Source organism: Dasypus novemcinctus, chromosome 5, assembly GCF_030445035.2.
Source record: "Dasypus novemcinctus isolate mDasNov1 chromosome 5, mDasNov1.1.hap2, whole genome shotgun sequence".
In the NCBI taxonomy this organism is placed as follows: Eukaryota; Metazoa; Chordata; class Mammalia; order Cingulata; family Dasypodidae; genus Dasypus; species Dasypus novemcinctus.
In genome coordinates, this window is record NC_080677.1 from 78,625,056 (window position 1) to 78,644,620 (window position 19,565).

Here is a 19,565-nt window from a genome sequence, read left to right on the forward strand (position 1 = left end):
GGCCTTGTGGAGAAAGCAGAGCAACTGAGCCCAGAGAGAAACGAGCCCTAGGAAGAGAGGAACCCAGGAAGCCTGAACCCTTGCAGACAATGGCAGCCACCTTGCCCCAACACGTGGCAACAGACTTTAGTGAGGGAAGTAACTTATACTTTATGGCCTGGTAACTGTAAACTTCTACCCCAAATAAATACCCTTTATAAAAGCCAACAGATTTCAGTTATTTTGCATCAGCACCCTTTTGGCTAACTAATACAGGTGTCAACCAAGTATGATTTTTATATAATTATGATGTTAAATTTTAACACTATGGTAACCAGATATATAAAAAATATATCCAGATAGCAAAGAGAAGACACTCAATATGGTACAACACAAAAATCAAATAAATATAAAGTTAGGCATTAACAGAAGAATTGAGGGACAAAAAAGGTATAAAATTTACAAAGCTAAATAGCAAGATGACAGAAGAAAGTCTTACATTATCAGTAGAGATTTTAAATGGAATAAATGCTCCAGGGAAAAGGGAGATTGGCAGAATGGATAAAAAAGCATGACCCAACTGTTTTAGTTTACAATATACCAGTAACGGGTTGACTTTTATAATGAGGATTTATTAATGGACAAGCTTCCAGTTCTAAGGTCATAAAAATGTCCAAATCAAGGCATCATCAGGAAATTCTTTCTTTCCAACAACTGGCAGTCAGTGATCTTGGACTCCTCTGTCACTTCACTTGACAAGGCATATGGCAACATTTGCTGTTCTCTCCCTTCTCTTTCGGGTTTTGTTGTTTTCAACTTCTGGCTTCATTGGCTTTCTCTCAGTTCCTGTGGACTTCTCCCTGGCTTTCTTTCTGTGTTTCTCTCTGTATTCTTCCCATTTATAAAGGAATCCAGTAAGTGGATTAAGAACCACCCTGGCACATGCCTTACTTGAAGTAACGTAATGAAAAGGTTCTACCCACAAAAGCCCTACACCCACAGGAATGGATCAGTTTTAATAACATTATTTTCTGGGGTACATAGAGTTTCAAACTACCACACCAACTATATGCTCTTTGTAAGAGACTCAGCTTAAATTCAAAGGAAGAATTAGGTTGAAAGTGAAAGGATGGAAAAAATACATACTATACAAGCAGTAACCCAGAAGAGAACTGGGGTAGCTATACTATATCAGATAAAATAGATTTTAAGTCAAAAACTGTTATGAAGAACAGAGATGGTCATTATTTACTCATAAGCAGGTAAATTAAACAAGAAGATGTAACAATCATAAATATAGAGGCACATAACAGCAGAGACCCCAAAATGTATAATGCAAATACTGACAAATTTGAATGAAAAAATTGAGGATCTATATTCATAGTAGGAGATTTTAATATACCACTTTCAGTAATGGATAGACCATCTAGTCAGAGATCAATAAGTAAATATAAGACCTGAACAATATTCTAAACAAACTTGACCTAATAGACATATATAGACCTCTTAACCAAACAACAGAATGCACATTCTTCTCATGTGCACATGGATCATTCACCAGGATAAACCATATCTTAGTCACAAACCAGGTCTTAACATATTAAAATATATTGAAATTACACAATGTGACCACAACTCTGAACACAACAGAAGCTAGAAATGGATACCAGAAGCAGAAAAGAAAATTTTACAAAAATGTGCAATTAAATGACATACCCTTAAACAAACAATGGATTAAAGAGACATTCACAAGGGAAATTAGGAAATATCTTGAGGTGAATGAAAATGAAAATAAAACATACTGTGGGATGCACTAAAGGCAGAGCTGAGAGGCAAATTTATAGTTCTAAATGCTTACATTAAAAAAGAAGAGTTAAAATCATAGACCTAACCTTAAAACTGGAAGAATTAGAAAGAGAGTAAGAAACTAAACCAAAAGCAAGCAGAAGGAAAGAAATAAGTTTAGAGTGGTGATAAATGAAATAGAGAAAAAAAAAAAATCAGAGAAAAGCAACAAAACCCAAAGGTAATCTTTGAAAACATCAACAAAAATGACAAATCTTTAGTAAGATTAATGAAGAAAAAGATAGAGAGGATACAAATAACAAAAATTGGAAATAAAAGTGGGACATTACTAACAACCCCACTGAAACATAAAGGACTATGAACAACTGTATGCTAATAGATTGAATAACCTAGATGAAATTGACAAATTCTTAGAAATACACAAACTGCCTACACTTACTCATGAAGAAATAGAGGATTTCAACAAAGTAATTATTAGTAAAGAGATCAAATCATTAATCTTAAACGTCACAAAAAAGAAAAGTCCAAGACCAGATGGCTTCACAGGGGAATTTTACCAAACATTTCAAGAAAATATAACTCCAATTCTGCTCAAACCCTTCCAAAAAATTGAAGTGGAGGGAAGTCTCTAATCCATTCCACATGACCAAGGTCACCCTCATACCAAAGCCAGTTAAAGATACCACAAAAAAGAAAACTACAGACCAATATTTCTTATGAACATAGATGCAAAAATCCTCAACAAAATACTAATGACTGACAGAATCTAATGACATATTAAAAGAATTATACACTATGATCTAGTGGCATTTATCCCTGGTATGCAAGGGGAGTTCAACATAACAAAATCATTTAATGTAATATACCACATTAATACAATGAATGGAAAAAACTTGATCATCTCAATTGTTATAGAAAAGACGTTTGACAAAATCCAGCAACCTTATTGATAAAAACAGTTAAAACACTAGGAATAGAAAGAGACTCCTTTGATGATATTGGGCAAATATGAAAAATCCACAGCTAATATCCTACTTAATGGTGAAAGACTGAAAGTTTTCCCTCTAAGATCAGGAACAACACAAGTATGCTCACTATCATCACTGTTATTCAACATTGTCCTAGAAGTTCTTTCCAGAGAAAGCAGTCAAGAAAAAGAAATCAAAGGCATCCACATTAGAAAGAAAGAAGTAAAGCTTTCCCTATTTGCAGATGACATGATCCTATATACAGAAAATTCTGAAAAATTCACAACAAATCCCCTAGAGCTAATAAATGAATTCAGGGTCCATTGTATTTAGCAATGATTTCTTAAACTTTATACCCAAAGCGCAAGCAACAAAAGAAAAAATAGATAAATGGGAACTCAACAAAATTTAAAACTTTTGGGCCTCAAAGGGCTTTAGCATGAAAGTAAAACCTGCACAATTGGGAGAATATATTTGGAGACCACAGAGCTAAAAAAGTTTTATATCCAGAATATATAAACAAATCCTTCAACTTAAAAAGACAATCCAATTTAAAAATAGGCAAAAGACTTCACCAGTCATTTCTTCAAATAAGATATACAAATGACCAGAAGGCACAAGAAAAGATGTTCAACATCATTAGCCATCAGGGAAGTGCAAATCCAAACCACAAAGATATCATTTCACACCAATTAGAATGGCTGTTATTAAAAAACAACAACAGAAAATAACAAGTGTTAATGACTAATGATGTTACAAAATTATGAATGGATAAAATATCATTCAAAATATAAGAGAGAGCAAGAGATTTTAATGTGTGTGTTTCTTTTCTTGTTTTTATTTTTTATTAGATAAGTGGGTTTACAGAACAACCATGCATAAAATACAGAATTCCTATATACCACCCTATTATTAACACTTTCCGTTGGTATGGTATATTTGTTACCATTGTTTGTCGCAGTGTGGGCTCAGGTGGAGGGCTGCAACACACGGAGGGGCCTTCCGAGAAGGCGCTCCGGGGCCGGCAAGGTGCGGAGGACGCGCGGTAGGAAGAAGACTACCGAGGAGACCAGGATCTGTGCGCAAGTCTGATTTATTCAGGAAATTTATTCAGGAAAAACCGCTTTATTAACAGCGGTTAATATAGGGCGAAGACGGGGGAGGGGCAGGGGGCGTGGCCGGGGGCGGCAGACGGCTGATAGGTTCATGCAGGGGTGCATCACTGGTTGCGGGCAGAAGACGGGGTAACCAGGGTTGTCGGCGGCAGCGAGGCGGGGCTGTCATGGCGCGGCGGTGGCCCTCGGGGGAGAGGCGGGGTTAGGCCACCGAGGGGGAAGCGGGTGCAGCTGGGCAGAGGGGCGGGCAGTACGCCCGAACCCCAAGCGGAGGGCCTTAACGCCCGTTCCCGCCACCCGGGTCCGACTCGCACCGGCGCCTGGAGACGAGCCGACCCTTGCTGTTGCCGCGCTCCCACACGGTGCCACCCTACATTTCCCCCTTTTCTTTTATTAAGCGCCAAAGAAGGTGGAAGAGGAAGGGCCAGCACTCATTTTGTTGGGGGGGGCCTCGCCAGGCAACGCGTTCGAGAAGCCTGTCTTGGGGGGGGTGAAGGTGGGTGGCGACGGCCGCCAGGCCCTTTCAGCTTGGGCTAGGTGGAGTAGCCGCAGAACTTGTTGGTGGAGAGGGTCGGGTTCGGCATTCAGGGTCATCATGGCCATCCAAGGGGCGAGGTGTCGCTGGCGACGTTTCTCTCTCTGGGTCAGGCGGTTCGGCGGTGGCGGGCCGGATGAGGCGTCCTGGGATCCAGATGGGCTGGGCGGCGTCATCTGGAAAGACACAAGCAAAACCCCTTCCCTGGGCAAGGAGGGGGGCAGGCCCTGACCAGATGTTAGTCTTGGGGTCTTTCCACTGAACAAGGGGGGCCTGTGTGGGCCGGTAGGACGGGCCCCAATGAGCATGTACTGGGGAAAGGCCATCCTCATCAGAGCAGAGGAGGTTGTGGTGGATTAAGGCAGAGGTGACAATTTCTCCAGGTGTGTGGTGGGGATGGTTGCTCCTTTCCTTTTGAATAAGATGCTTGAGGAAGAGATGAGTGCGTTCAACCATGCCTTGACCTTGGGGGTTGAATGGAATTCCAAAGTGATGAGTGATGTTGTATAGCCTCAGGAACGTGGCGAAGGAAGCGCTGCGATATGCTGGTCCATTGTCGGTTTTCAGGTCCCATGGGACTCCCATGAAGAGGATGGCTTGTCTGAGGGCCTGAATGCAGTGCTTGGCTGTTTCTCCTGGGAGGGGAATGGCATAGCACAGGTGGGAGAAGGTGTCGATGGCCACATGGAGATACTTGAGCCTGCCGAACTGGCGCAAGTGGGTGACGTCCATTTGCCATCGGGCATTGGGGCGTAGCCCGCGCGGATTAACTCCTTGCGGCTGTAGCGGCCCAAGGGGCAGAAGGGGTGCACAGGTTGGGCAGCATCTGACCATGTGCTTGCAGGCCTGGATGGAAAGTTCCGGGAACAACTTGTGAAGGCTCCTGGCAGAGAAGTGAAATCCAGAGTGGAGTAGCTTGGCTTGGTTGAGGAGGTCGCCAGGTGGAGGGGCGGGCGGTCGGCCTCCCGAGCACTCTACTGAGGCTGGGAGGGCTTGGACGGCTTGATCGGCGAGGTTATTGCCGGCGGCGATAGGTCCAGGAAGGCCAGAATGGCTCCTCACATGGGTGATGTACCAGGGCGCTGTGCAGTTTTCCAAGAGACTCTGGAGAGTTAGGAGTGCTTGGTCGATAGGCCTTTTGGCAGGAAAAAACGTGGCGAAAGCCAAGACTTGGCAGACTTGCAAGGTGTACAGGCTGTCGGTGAAGATGTTGAGGGGTCTGTCGGGACAGGCGCGGAGAGCTAGGACGACGGCTTGGAGCTCTCCTACCTGGACAGAGTTCACGTTGATGTGGATGAGTATTTGAGGCTCTGACGTACCAGGCGAGTAGATGACAGCTGCGAACTTGTGCTTGGAGGCGTCAGTGAAGGCGGTGGTGGCATGTGGGTAGGGGCGGCGAGACGGAAAGGGGTGGTGCGGCGGAGGGATGAAGGATAACTGGGAGATGCCCTGAAGCAGCCGATGGCTGGGGTAGTGGTTGTCAAATTCGCCATGGAAGAGTTCCGCAAGGACTTGCATGTCTGGACTGGACAGAAGCAGCGCGGTGGTTTTCTTGGCATCAAGCGGCCACACAATGGTGTCAGGGGGAGTACCATATGTGTGGGTGCATTGCCGGACGAGGTCAATGGCCAAGGAGATCCAGAGGGTGACTTGCGGGCTGATTTTTCTGCTTTTGGCGGTATGGAGCCAGAGAAGGGGCCCTTTCTGCCAGAGGAGCCCGGTGGGCGTACCCATGGTAGGCAGGATCAGCTCCAAGATGGCTCGGTTGGGGTCGTGACACTGCAGTTGGCATTCTCGCAGGGCATCATTGACAGCTCGGATGGCCTCCTGCGCAGCCGAGGTAATAGCGATTTTCTTTGTTACGGCCTGCGGAGGGTCTTGGTCAGTTTGCAGGAGGGCGAAGAGGGGTTGTAGTTGAGCAGTGGTGATCGGGAGAGCCGAAACGGAGCCAATTGATGTGCCCACAGATTTGCTGTAGCTCTGTCAGAGATAGCTTCTGTGGAATGGCCAGTTGGGGGGCTGCAGGCGTGATGGTGTTGTGGATGTTGAAGCCTAGAAAGGTGAAGGGGAGCTCCATGCGTACCTTATCTTGTTGGACTTGTAGGCCAAGGTCGTTGAGATGGCGCAGTAATGCCATGACGATAGCTTGGAGGCCTCCGGGGGTTTCATGCACCACGAGAAGGTTGTCCATGTAATGAACAATGTATGCAAAGTTCTTTAATGGCTGAATTGCCTTATTGACATAAAGCTGGCAGATGGCCGGGCTGTTTCGCATTCCTTGCGGGAGGACTCGCCATTGGTAACGCTCAGCTACTTCTTGGTGATTGGTGCACGGGAGCGTGAAGGCGAATTTTGGACGGTCTTTTGGGTGCAGTGGAATGGAGAAGAAACAGTCCTTGATGTCGATGGTGGTGGTGCACCAGTGTCTAGGTATAGCCGTGGGGTGGGGACACCCCGTTTGGGGGGAGCCCATTGGGCGGATGTGCTTGTTGATCTCACGCAGGTCGTGGAGGAGCCGGTACTTGCCTGACTTCTTCTGAATGACGAAGACGGGTGAGTTGTACGGACTGGTGGATGGCTCAATGTGTCCTGCATCGAGCTGGTCATAGACAAGAGCTCGGAGAACTAACAGTTTCTGGGATGAGATGGGCCACTGCTCCACCCAAATGGGCTCCTTGGTATCCCATTCAAGAGGAGTGGGTGCTGGAGGTGTAATGCGAGCAGTGGCGTATATCACTGGGGGGGAGCAGTGGATAGAATGGCTCCGCAGTTCGAGAGGACATCCCGGCCCCAGAGTATATTGTCGATGCCGGGCAGGACAAGGGGGCAGAAGGTGCCTTGGCGGCCTTCCTTGTCCTTCCAAATAAGATCTCGGCTGGTTTGGAATGAGGGAGCTGTTCCAGTGGCTCCAATGAAGCGGGGGCCGGGGAGCACACCCCAGTTGTGTGCGGCTGTTTCTGGGAAGCAGGATATTTCTGCCCCGGTGTCAAGGATTCCCTCGAACCATTGGCCTTCAACCTCTAACTCCATTATTGGTTTCTTGGGTCCCAGTGGAACGGTCCACATTACGGCAGGGGGTGGTGGCGTGGGTGAGCGGCCTCTTGCTGGCAGGGCTGAGGCCTGCCCCCTCTCGCGTTTAAAGGCTACCGTTGGCTATTGGCGGTGCAGCAGTCACGGGCCCAATGGTATCCTTTGCCGCAGCGGGGACATGGGGTGGGAGGCGCGCGTGGTCTGGCTCCTCCGGTGTCTCGAGGCGTGTTCGTGGATGGTCATGGTCGGGCGGCATGAGGGCATTCGCGGGCAAAATGTCCGGTTTCTCCGCATTTGAAGCAGTCGGAGGAGAGGGACATGGCCGTGGCTATGGCCTGAGCCAGCGCGGTGGCCTGTGGGTCTATGTGGGAGCAGGCCAGGATCCAGTCGTGTACTCCCCTTTCCTTCATTGGTAGGATGGCTTGTCGGCAGGCATTGGTGGCCCCTTCCAGAATGAGTTCCCAGGCAAGGGCTTGTTGCGCACGCTCGCCAGGGACCTTGAGCTTGCAGGCCTCCTGAACCCGGGATACGAAGTCGGCGAAGTCTTCGTCTTTTCGTTGGACTAGCTTGGCAAGTGGCTCAGGTCTGGTGGCGGAGCAGCTGCGGAAAGCGCGGAAAGCCAGCTCGCGAAGTTGGAGCCAGAACTCGGGGGGGGCATTGTGATATTGGGCCGGATTGGCGAATTGGCCCGTGCCTGTGTAAGCGTCCGGGGGATGGCGAGCCCTGACACGGGCGTTGTGTGCCACTTGCTTTTCTGCCTCTGATGTAACGTGAGCACGCCAGTCGATGAATTGGCCGGGGGTTAGAATGGCCCGAGCGAGGGAAACCCAGTCATACGGAACCGCGAGCTGAGTGCTAAGCTCCTCAAGCAAATGTTGGGCGTATGGGCTACCGAGGCCGTCCTCTTTAACAGCCTTGCGGAGGTTTTTTATTTCGTCGGCTGTAAAGGGGTACCAATCCTGCGGATGGTGCCGCGAGGGGGCGGCATTCAGCGGGTATAAGAGCAGCGTCTGATGCGCGGGGGCCTCTGCCCGCGGGGGCCAAGTACCCATGGGCCCTCTGGCGGATGAGGGATCTGCGGCGGGGGGGTGCCCAGGGGGTGGGGCGAGAACGTGGCTCGTCCCAAGATGGCGGCGCCTCACAAGATGGCGGACTGCCCCAGGGGGTAGGCAGCTTGTAAGATGGCGGCCGCTCCTCTTCCGGCAGGGGCCAAGATGGCGCCGTGGCTGGAGGGGGCAGGTATAGGGGTAGGAACTTCCCTTTATCCTCCCAAGAAGAAGGCGGAAGTTCGCCATCTTGGGGCGAGGTAGGCGCGTCTGGTTTGGGCGGGCAAGAGTCCAGGGCGTTGTTGAGGCGGCTGGACAAGGACTCGGTGTCGGAATCACTGTCTGACTGAGACCCCTCTCCCTTGCTCTTACCGCAGGTGCAGTGGAAAGCGTCCCGATTGACAGGGGTGCCCTGGAGGCACGAGCGAATGGCGATGAGCGTGGGGAGAAGGCTGGGGGGAAAACGCTTGTTCTCATACTCCATAGCCGCCGTGACGCGGTCAATGAGGTTAGTGTACGTGTCCGGGTCCCACAGCTGGCAAGTGGAGAGCCAGGGGTTGAAAGGCAGCAAAAGGTCCCAGTACGTTTGGAGCTGCTTTACTGAGACATTCATATGATTGGTGTCTAAAAGGCCGGCAAAGGCCCTAATCTGAGGCGCCTGGCGGGAGGAAAGATGGCCGCCCATGGCGCCGACGGCGGGGCCTAGCGAAGACGGGGGTCCTTACCTTGTGGGCGAGGCGGGTGGGGGCCCGGCCGGGAAGTTGTTGCTCCCATTTTGGACGCCAAATGTCGCAGTGTGGGCTCGCCCGGAGGGCTGCTGCAGGGGCAGTGTGGGCTCAGGCGGAGGGCTGCAACACACAGAGGGGCCTTCCGAGAAGGCGCTCCGGGGCCGGCAAGGTGCGGAGGACACGCGGTAGGAAGAAGACTACCGAGGAGACCAGGATCTGTGCGCAAGTCTGATTTATTCAGGAAGTACAGCGGTTAATATAGGGCGAAGACGGGGGAGGGGCAGGGGGCGTGGCCGGGGGGCGGCAGACGGCTGATAGGTTCGTGCAGGGATGCATCACTGGTTGCAGGCAGAAGACGGGGTAGCCAGGGTTCTCGGCGGCAGCGAGGCGGGGCTGTCATGGCGCGGCGGTGGTCCTCGGGGGAGAGGCAGGGTTAGGCTACCGAGGGGGAAGCGGGTGCAGCTGGGCAGAGGGGCAGGCAGTACGCCCGAACCCCAAGCGGAGGGCCTTAACGCCCATTCCCGCCACCCGGGTCCGACTCGCACCGGCGCCTGGAGACGAGCCGACCCTTGCTGTCACCGCGCACCCACACAGTGCCACCCTACAATTGATGAAAGCACATTTTTATAATTGTACTATGAACTATAGCCCATGGCTTAACTTAGGGTTCACTGTTTGTGTAGTGCAGTTCCATGGATTCAAATTTTTTTTTATTCTATTACCATATATACAACCTAACATTTCCCCTTTTAACCACATTCAGCTATGTATTTCAGTGCTGTTAATTACATTCACAATGCTGTGCTACCATCACCAATATCTATTACCAAAACATTTCCATCATTCCAAATAGGAACTCTGTACATTTAAAGCCTTAACTTTGCATTCCTGTACCCAAACCATCTCTTGTGACCGATATTCCAGAATCTGACTCTATGATTTTGCTTATTCTAATTGTTCCATATCAGTGAACAACATTTTGACAATAACTGCCCTAAAATAAATGCTTGTTATTATTTTAATATAATCCAACCTGGAAAGTTAAAACTTAAATTTAGCAGCCTTTCCTCAGTTTTATTGGCTCATCTTCCCAAAAGAAGTGACACCCTCAGTAAATTAATAAATCCATCATTCCTTTTAAACTACCTTTAAAAAATCATGTTCTGGGGAGTGGATGAGCTCAGTGGTTGAGCACCTGCTTCTCTTCCCATGTATGAGGTCCTGGGTTCAACCCCCGGTACCTCCTTAAAACAAAACAAAACAAAACAAGAAAACACCCACGAAAACATGTTTTTGGAGACCTGGCAAGCTGGGAAGTAGAAAACAAGAGCTAGCTTATCACTATTATAGAGTGGAGGAAAACCCATGTGTCAAATAATGACCACAATGTCTGAAAGGTCCATATTCCTATTATTTAATCTTGGTCCAATAAAAAGCAACAATTAAAAAGAGTTTGGGGAAAGTTTAAGTCACAGTGGTCCTTGAGGCTGTTTTATCACAAATGAAAGCATATTCCTCAGCCATGCATGTGGCTGAATACTGCAAGCAATACAGAGAAATCCTCCAGCCATGTGCATAAGTGGTCTGAATATCGAGGGTTGGCAGAATTGCTATTGAAAATATAATTGATGGGAAGGAAAAATGAATTTCTCTTTGCCCCTAAGGAGTTCATCTGCCAATGACTGGGTATTACCCATGTATGTCTTTCTCCTTCAGGCACAAAGATGGAAGGGTGCTTGGAATGCAGAGTAAAATTAGAATAGTCTAGACAGGGACATCTGCCTTCTGGCAATAACTTTCTACACAGTCAAGCAGCTAAGAGCCTTAGAGTCCCTTCCATCCAACACAATTTACCATAAATGGGGAAACTTCATTGTATACTAGCAATTGACAGACACTTAATGACTTTGCAATTAATGTTCAGTTATTTCCTTCAGAATATGATCATTGGTTTGGAAAGAAAGTAAGGGCACATGGGGCCAGCACTTTCTCATCTATTATTAGCTAGTTGTGTGAACTTAAGCAGGTCTCAAGTCTTCCATTTCATAAGCATAATGATGGAGCTTACAGTTCTACATTTTGCACGAGGACAAAGTATTTTCCCAGCTTGCTTGAGGGAGAGGGCTAGCTTTGTTCAATGCCCTGGGGCAGTGATCTGTTAGTAATGGGCCCTCTGGGAGGTGGAGAGAGGGGACCTTATTTGTAGCATTTGCCAATTTTGTGGTATAAATACTCCCACCATGGCCAATTTTAAGCTACCAAAGATTTACAACCAGCTTGCAAATCCCTGAATATTTAACAATCACTTCTTCCAAGTAGGTGAGAGCAGAATCCTGACTTCAAATGTTAATAACTTTTAGCAGAGCCCGAATTCACAACAATCAATAAGCCAACAACAATCAATAAGCCAACAACTACAGTAATAGCCAAGCCACAAAAACAAAGAGGAAAATCTCAGCTCCAATTTATAAATTGGTACACTGAGGGCCAGAGAGGTAATTTGATTTACTCACAATCATACTCTTCTGAAGATTAGCTCTAAGGTGTTCACACTCCTATTTTGTTTAAGCAGTAAAGGTTGTGGCTAAAACTTTTTTTAGCTTACATCAGAATCATCTGGAGGACTTGTCATACCACCTCACTAGTCTCACCCCAGAATTTCTGATTGAGTAGATCTGGGTTGGGGCTTCAGAATTTGCATTTCTAACAATTTCCTAGATGTGGTAGGCAAAAATCTAAGACAACCCTAAAGATTCCAACCTGCTAGCATATATGCCCTGTATAATCCCTTCCCCTTGAGGATGATTGTAGCTATGAATGTAATGGGATTTCATTCCTGTAATTAGGTTATGTGGCAAAGGCAAAGAAATTTGGCAGATGTAATTAAAGTCTGTAATCAGTTATTTTTGAGTTAATAAAACAAGGAGATTATCCTGGGTACGCCTTACCTACTCAGGTGAGCTCTTTAAAAGAGTGGCCAGGTCTTCCTAGAAGGAGGAGAGTCTAAGCAGCTGTTCACCTGTTCACCTGCTGGCCTTGAAGCAAATTGTCTTCTATCCTCCTTTCTTTTCTGCCCCCTCTCCTTCTTCCTTTTCTCCCTTGTTCCTTTCCTCTCTCCCTTCCTTCCTTCCTTCACTTTTTTATTTTCTCTTTCTTTGTTATAACTTCACTCCTTAACACATCTATTATCATGGACCCAAGAATCAAATCTACATTTAGAGTAATAACTGACATTTCACAAAAGGGCATTTATTCCTTTTGAAATATCGTTAAAAGTTACAACGATTAATTCCAGCCCCATCCTTCAAGCCTCATTTACAAATTGGGAGTGCTTTTTTTAATTTGATAAGTTGTGAGTTAACAAAACAATCATGCATACCATACATGATCCCCATATGTCACCCAACCACCAGCACCTTATACATTGTTGTGACCCTGAGCTGACACAGCACAACTCAGTAATGAAACTGAGAGCCACTGAGTGTATACTTTGGATGGATTGTACAAGGCAGGGGACCATAAAACACGGTGAAACCCATGGTAAATGATGTACTGTAGTTAACAGTACAGATATGAGAATGTTCTCTCATATGATAATTGTATAACGATTATACAATATTGTATAACAATTATACAATATGTATAACAATTATACAATAATAATCTATAGTGTTAATAATGGTAGTGATTTTTATTGATCATATCTATTGGTTTGTTAGGCAATTTGATTAACAACAAACTGCAAAAAGGAGTGGAAAATTCCTTTAGAAATGGTGAACAGCCAAAGAAAAGGCAGGGCATAATGTAATTTTCTATAGCAGCATGTTAAGTTGTGTTAAAAATCACAGGGCAGTGTACCATGTAAACAAAGTGTACCATGTGGTCCTGCCATGGGCAGCCTCCCTCATTACTTCCTCATTTCTTGACAATTCTCCATTCAGGGTCCCAGACATGTACAGATTCAACAAGCTGAAAAGAATTTCCGCTTAAAAATTTCTCAGACATTTACTTTAGCTTTCGTTATATAATGAGATTGAGAGATATAAAATGGAAACAAGAAAATTCTCATCTTTTAAGAGTTATAATTCTAATCCAGTGTTCCTCATTGCATCAAATTTAACTAAGTGGTTTCAAATGCTGGTTCCAAGACTCCCTCCAGAGACCAAATTCAGTTGCCTATAGCAGGGCGCTGGAATATGCATAGCCTAAGTGATTTTGATGTTGGTGGTCTTCAAATCACATTTTAAGAGCCTAGAAAAGATGCACTTAAAAACTGGCAAGATTTTTCATACAATTTCAGATGTTTTAGAAACCACTGAAGTACATCCATACTTTCTTTGAAACTCAGGGGCCCCAGGTTCAGGAGGTCTAACCTAGTGAAACTCATATAAACCAAAATAATGCTGACCATGACATACCGTGAAAAGGACTATAAAGAGAAATGGAAGGGAGGGAAATATCCTGTACTAGCGGTTGGGAGGGGGGTGAATCCAGTGAGGCAGTTCAGTATAGGAAAAGGAAGACTTGGAGCACAGCTGAGGCCTGGCAGACAACACGGCTGACAAACAGCATGGCTCGCAGACCATGTGGCCATGAGACCCCACCTGAAGGATCCCATGAGAATCTGGCCATAAGAATCCCATTTGGGATGAGAATCCTAGTTAGGGTCAGGGGAAATCCCCAGATACCCTTGAAAGGCCTCACCATTGGCCCCCTGGGTAATGACAGAATAGCAAACAGCTGGGGCTCCTCCCCCAACATTATGAAGGGGAAGGAGGAAAGACTTTAAAAAGGCCTGACCTGGGGTCCCACATGCACATCTCACTCTGCAGCATGGCTCATAGTCCATGCCTCGGACTATGTTGTTTTCTCATTTTCTTGTTTCTTAATAAACTACTCCTGTGCCTACCCAATGGCATGTCCTTAAATTATTTTGTGTAACATAAGCCAAGAACCTAGAAGCCTGAGACCAGAGCCATCCGGTAACACTAGGAAGGTTTCTTGAAGAGGAGATATTTGTTCTGGGTTTTTAAGGTGAGTGAAATCCCTAAAGCGGTTGTCAGGGAGAGTAAATTGAATGAAGTCTGGAAGTGGGAAGGTGCAGGAGAATTGGGGAAGTAAAAAAGTAGACAAGAATCATAGGTACAGTGGGAGCTAAGTCCAAGTTGTGTTTTCACATCCTAGGTTTGAATAGTCTTGCAAGGCTTGCTAATGGAGAGAAGTGGTCTGGAGGTTAAGAAGGAGGTCAAGATTGGAAACACAAATCTCAGAGACAGCTTTACAGAGACTATGGTTGACTTACTGAACATCACTGAGATCACCAAACAAGAGAAGGGTCAAAGAAGAACAAACGTTAAAAGTCCAGGAATGTGGTTCTTAGATATAGAGTTAAAGCAGCATCGAACCAAAAGTAATATGAATTCCATACCTAATTGTTGAAAGGAAGGAAAGATCTGATATTTTCTATGGTGGGCTTCATTCACTTCTAAATATTCAAAGTATTAAAATGGAATTAGAGTGTTTAAGATGTTATGTTATGAAGTGGTTCACGGACAAGGTGCATCAGCCTCACCTGGGAACTTATTAGAAATGCAAGTTCTTGGGCCCTATTCTAGACCCAGAGTTTGCCAGCAATCTGTGATTTAACATGTCCTCCAGATGATTTTGTCATACCTTAAAGTTTTGCTATTGGAACACGCTGGGTTCTCTAAGTTCTTGGCTTCTTTCATTGCAACAAAGAATTCAGAGATGTGCCAGTTCACTTAGGTCAGTAAAAAGTTTATTGAGAAATGAGAGGAAAAAGAAAAGTATTAGTACACACCCAAGATGTGGATGTGGGCATCCTCCAGGCAGAGAGATGCATCTGCGGTCTGGGGGTTGTCTTTATTAAAGCCACTCTTCACTCCTCCCCTTTCTTACTGTTGGAGAGGGGCTCCAGCTGTTTGATGTTCTAATTGGTTACCTTTTCATCCTCACCTGTTAGCTCTCAGGGACCCATTGGGGAGGACTTTCTGTTTGGAGTTATCTGGGGTTCCCTTTGAGCCCAGAAGTTCTGAATGGGACCTCATGACCAGGGTCTCCATGGGGTTTTCGGCTTTGTTCTTAGTAGCAGCCTTCTCTCAGGGGATTTCCAGGTAGGGTCTCATGGCTATGTTTTCTGCCAGGTCCCAGCTGTGATGGCTCCTTTCCTCATTCCTTGTACTAACCTGCCTCAGTTTGAGAAGCACTGTGTTGGGAAAAGGCAGAAACTCTCAGCATTGGTTGCAAAGAGTTAAAAGAAGTGCTGTCTGGTCAGAAGGATTATAGGAAAATGGCAGAGTAGTAAGCTTTGGGGGTCAGTTCCTACACCAAAACTATTGAACTGGCAGGAACTATCTGAACCAACTATTTTAAAACTCCGGAATCTAGTGGAACACTGTGCCACATCCAAAGAAGATTTAGAAGTAGAGGCTGGTATATAGAGATGATGCAAATACATAAAATAAGAAAAAAGGAAGAGGATATCACCACTGACCCCACAGAAATAAAAAGTCTCATAAGAGAATACTTTGAAAAATTGAATGCCAACAAGATGGGTAATTTAGAGGATATGGACAAATTCCTAGAAACACACAAGCAGCCTACATTGATGAAAGAAGAAATGGATGAACTCAACAGACCAATCACAAGTAATGAGGTAGAATTAACCACCAAAAACCTCCCAGCTAAGAAGAGCTCAAGACCAGACAGCTTCACAGGTGAGTTCTACCAAACATTCCAAAAAGAACTAACACCAATCCTGCTTAAACTCTTCCAAAAAATAGAAGTGGAGGGAACATTGCCTAACTCATTCTATGATGGAGTAAATACTGGGGAATTTCACTCTCCCTGCAGCAGCTACTACTCCCCATTCCTCAGCCTCATGACAGGCAGCAGTGCAGACTAGAGCTCTGACTCCTGGTAGAGCTTGCTGGTGCCAGGGTGGGATATAGAGACTTAGTCCTTGTAATTCCAGAGGTGTGTGTTCCGATCGCTGATCACTGCTTTTGATCAGCTACTTCAGATCATTGAGGGTCAGCTCTGAGGGCAGCCCTTGTCTCAATCCCATCAGGCAAAAATGGCAGAGGAATCTTAAAGACAGTACCTTCTTCAGAACTACAGAAAACAGTTTCAGGGCTGCAGTAATGAGGTGAATGCCAAATCATGAAAATGTACCTTCAAAAGCTATAGGAGAGGGAAGCAGATGAGCTCCTGCCTACAACATGGGAGGTCCCAGGTTTTATTTCCAGTGCCTCCTAAACAAGATGAGCAAGACAGCAAGCTGACCTGATAGGCTGGTACAGTTATCTGATGTAACAAGATGATGTAACAAAAGATACAAGGAGGAAAACATAAAGAGAGATACAAAAAAGCAGGGAGTGGAGGTGGCTCAAGGGATTAGGCACCTCCCTCCTATATGGGAGATCCCAGTTTCAGTTTCTGGTGCCTCCAGAAATGAAAAAAAAAAAAAAAGGAAGATTAACAGACACAGCAAATGCAAACAAAGATGGGGTGGGGAGAAAATAAATAAATAAATAAAATCATTAAAACAAAATATAGGAGAAGCATCTGGTCCCTTGAAGGCCCCTCCTCACCCTCTGCATGACACTGGGGGGAGCCAGCTTGCACTCATGTTGTGGGTCCCTGACACTGTTCCAGAGGGAGTAGATGCGCACATACTGAGGTGCCTGAAGGTCAGTGCTAATCTACTAGGAGAAATCTGAAAAACTGAACTAGGAAACTTGTCTCAGGCCCACCCTTCCAGAATTTGTCCCAAGGGCTGAGAAGCACACTGAAGAATTTAAAGCAATTAAATCAATTGGCCTGGTAAGAAACAATTAAATCAAAATGGCCTGGGGCGAAGTTCTACCTGCATTAAGTAATATAATACAGCAGGAAGACCATTTGAATTCCTGTAAATTGTATATAGGGGAATTCCTAAAGTCACTAGCAAGCATAAACCCAGAAAAGAAGCAGTCTCTATGGCTCTACTTATCAGGCTCAGATAAGATAAAGAGGACCCTGTATTTTGCATTTGCCTCAGGCTGTTCTTGATAGAATGTCTAAACCCTGAAGAGACGACCAGTCAAAGAACAGCCAATTAATTGTTTACTTTAGCTCCTGACACTCAAGAAAATCTCTGTTAATACAAATTTAGGTATCACACAGCTCAGGGACTAAATCCCATGGATAACACTTTAAGATATTAAAATGTGCAGTGTGCAGCTAAAGATTACAGGACAAATAAATAGGAAATGATGGCACATCCAAAGAAAGAAGGTAAAAATCCAGAAACTATCAATGAAAAGGAGCAGACTTTGTATTTACCATACACAGACTTTTTAAAAAATGATCCTCAAAATGCTCAAGATGATCAAAGAAAACAGAGAAAGAATTAAAGGATTTGAGAAAAATAAGGAATGTGCATATAGGAATCTCTTTGAGATTCTCAATAGCAACAAAACAAATACTAGAGTTGAAGAGCACAATAAATGAAATGAAAAATTTCCTAGAGGGTTCCAACAGCAAATTAGAGCAGGCAGAAGAAAGAATCAATGAACTTGAAAACAAGATGATTGAAATGACTCCATCTGAGAAGCAGAATAAAAAAAGAATTTCAAAAAGTAAAAGGCTAGGCAACTTATGGGACAACATCAATCATAACAATAAATGCACTAGGGGAGTCCCAGAGGAAGAAAGAGAGAAAAGGGCAGAAGCAATATTTAAAAATTAATAGCAGGGTGCTCACTTCAGCAGCACATATAATAAAATTAGAACAATACAGAGACTATTAGCATGGCCTCTGCTCAGGATGACATGCAAATTTGTGAAGCATTCATATTTTTTTTCAGACCTGTAAAGCCTCAGAAAATTTATTGCCCACAAATCTTTTATGAAAGAATTACTGAAAGATGTTCTCTCATTAGATGAAAAAATAAACCAAGGAGGATGAAGATATGGGATTCAAGAAAAAGTGGGTAAAACTCACTGGAGCAGGAGGTGGGAAAATAACCAATGATGGTTTGAGCTTTCTGTTTATTAAAGAGGTAAATGTTGCTGAACCAGAGGAGATGATAAATTTAGAGGCTCAGGAGAAAGAATCTTCAGACTAGAAGGAGAAAGATGCCCCTGAGTTGGAGAAAAAAAGTCATCAGAACTGGAGGAAGAAGAGGAAGGAGAAGCCTCAGAACTGGAAGAGGAGGGAGAAGAGGACTCAGGGCTGGAGGAAGAAGGAGAGGCTTCAGGGCTAGAAGAGGAGGGAGAAGAGGACTCAGGGCTGGAGAAAGAGGGAGAGGAGGCCTCTGGTTTACATGAGGAACAAGATTCAAACTTTCAGTGTCACACTGTAATAAATAAAATGCATGAAGCTGAGGGAATAACCAGGGATGACTCTGAGATTTTGATCAAGGTGGTAGAATATACTGAACCAGAGGAGTAAGAAGATTCAGCATGGGAAATGAAGAAGACTTAAATGGGAAGAAAGACCTCTGAAGGGCAAGTGGTAAAAACTACCTTTAAGACTGGGAAAGAAGAGGCCTCACATGGACTTAAAGAAATTCACTTTAATTACTGTGTTTGGGATTTTGATAAGAAAAAGTTGGGAAAACACCAGATGGTAGAAAAACCCAGAAGGAAGAGAAAATGGCTATGCTCGAAAGTCAAAAAATTAGGACACCCTCTACAATCTTACATTTTTCCTCTCCCTCAGAATCACTGGAGATAAGTTATGGTAAATGGAAAAAGCATTTGTGTACTCCATCAGGAGTCACTGGACTTTTGAGGAAAATTGGAAAAGACAAAAAATTCTTCAAACAGGAAAGCAAACATCCAAAGGAGAAGACTTAAGACAGGAAACAGAAGAAAACTTTAGAAAACATGTAAATAATATCTTCATAGAGAAACAAGAAGAGGTTCAGAAGCTTAAAAATTGTCAATCAGAAGTCTTAGAAAATAAAGATATAATACATACATAGCATGACAGAATGGACATACTAGTGAAAAAGCCAAAAATCTAGAAGGTCAAATTGAAATTGATTTAGGATGTCCAATCTTAATTCTAAGAGTCACAAAGAAAACATATTAGAAATATATTCAAAAAGAAATGAGAAAAGACTCAAAAAGTATAGTACAAAAAAATTAAATAAATAAATATGGAAGTAGGCATTAACAAAAGAATTGAGGGACAAATGATAGAAGGCATATAAACACCAAATAACAAAGTGGCAGAAGAAAACCTGGCATTATTATTAGTTATCTCAAATTAAAATGGATTAAACACTTCAGTCAAAAGACAGAGAATGGTGGAATGGATTAAAAACCATGACCCAAATCTATGCTGA

General features: G+C 44.7%; 1 non-coding gene across 1 annotated transcript; it reads left to right on the forward strand.

Moving 5' to 3' along the window:
• Positions 1-17,966: 17,966 nt before the first annotated feature.
• Positions 17,967-18,072, forward strand: LOC111760654 (U6 spliceosomal RNA). Its single transcript, XR_002794281.2, has one exon. It is a non-coding gene; the product is annotated as a U6 spliceosomal RNA (small nuclear RNA).
• Positions 18,073-19,565: the final 1,493 nt, after the last annotated feature.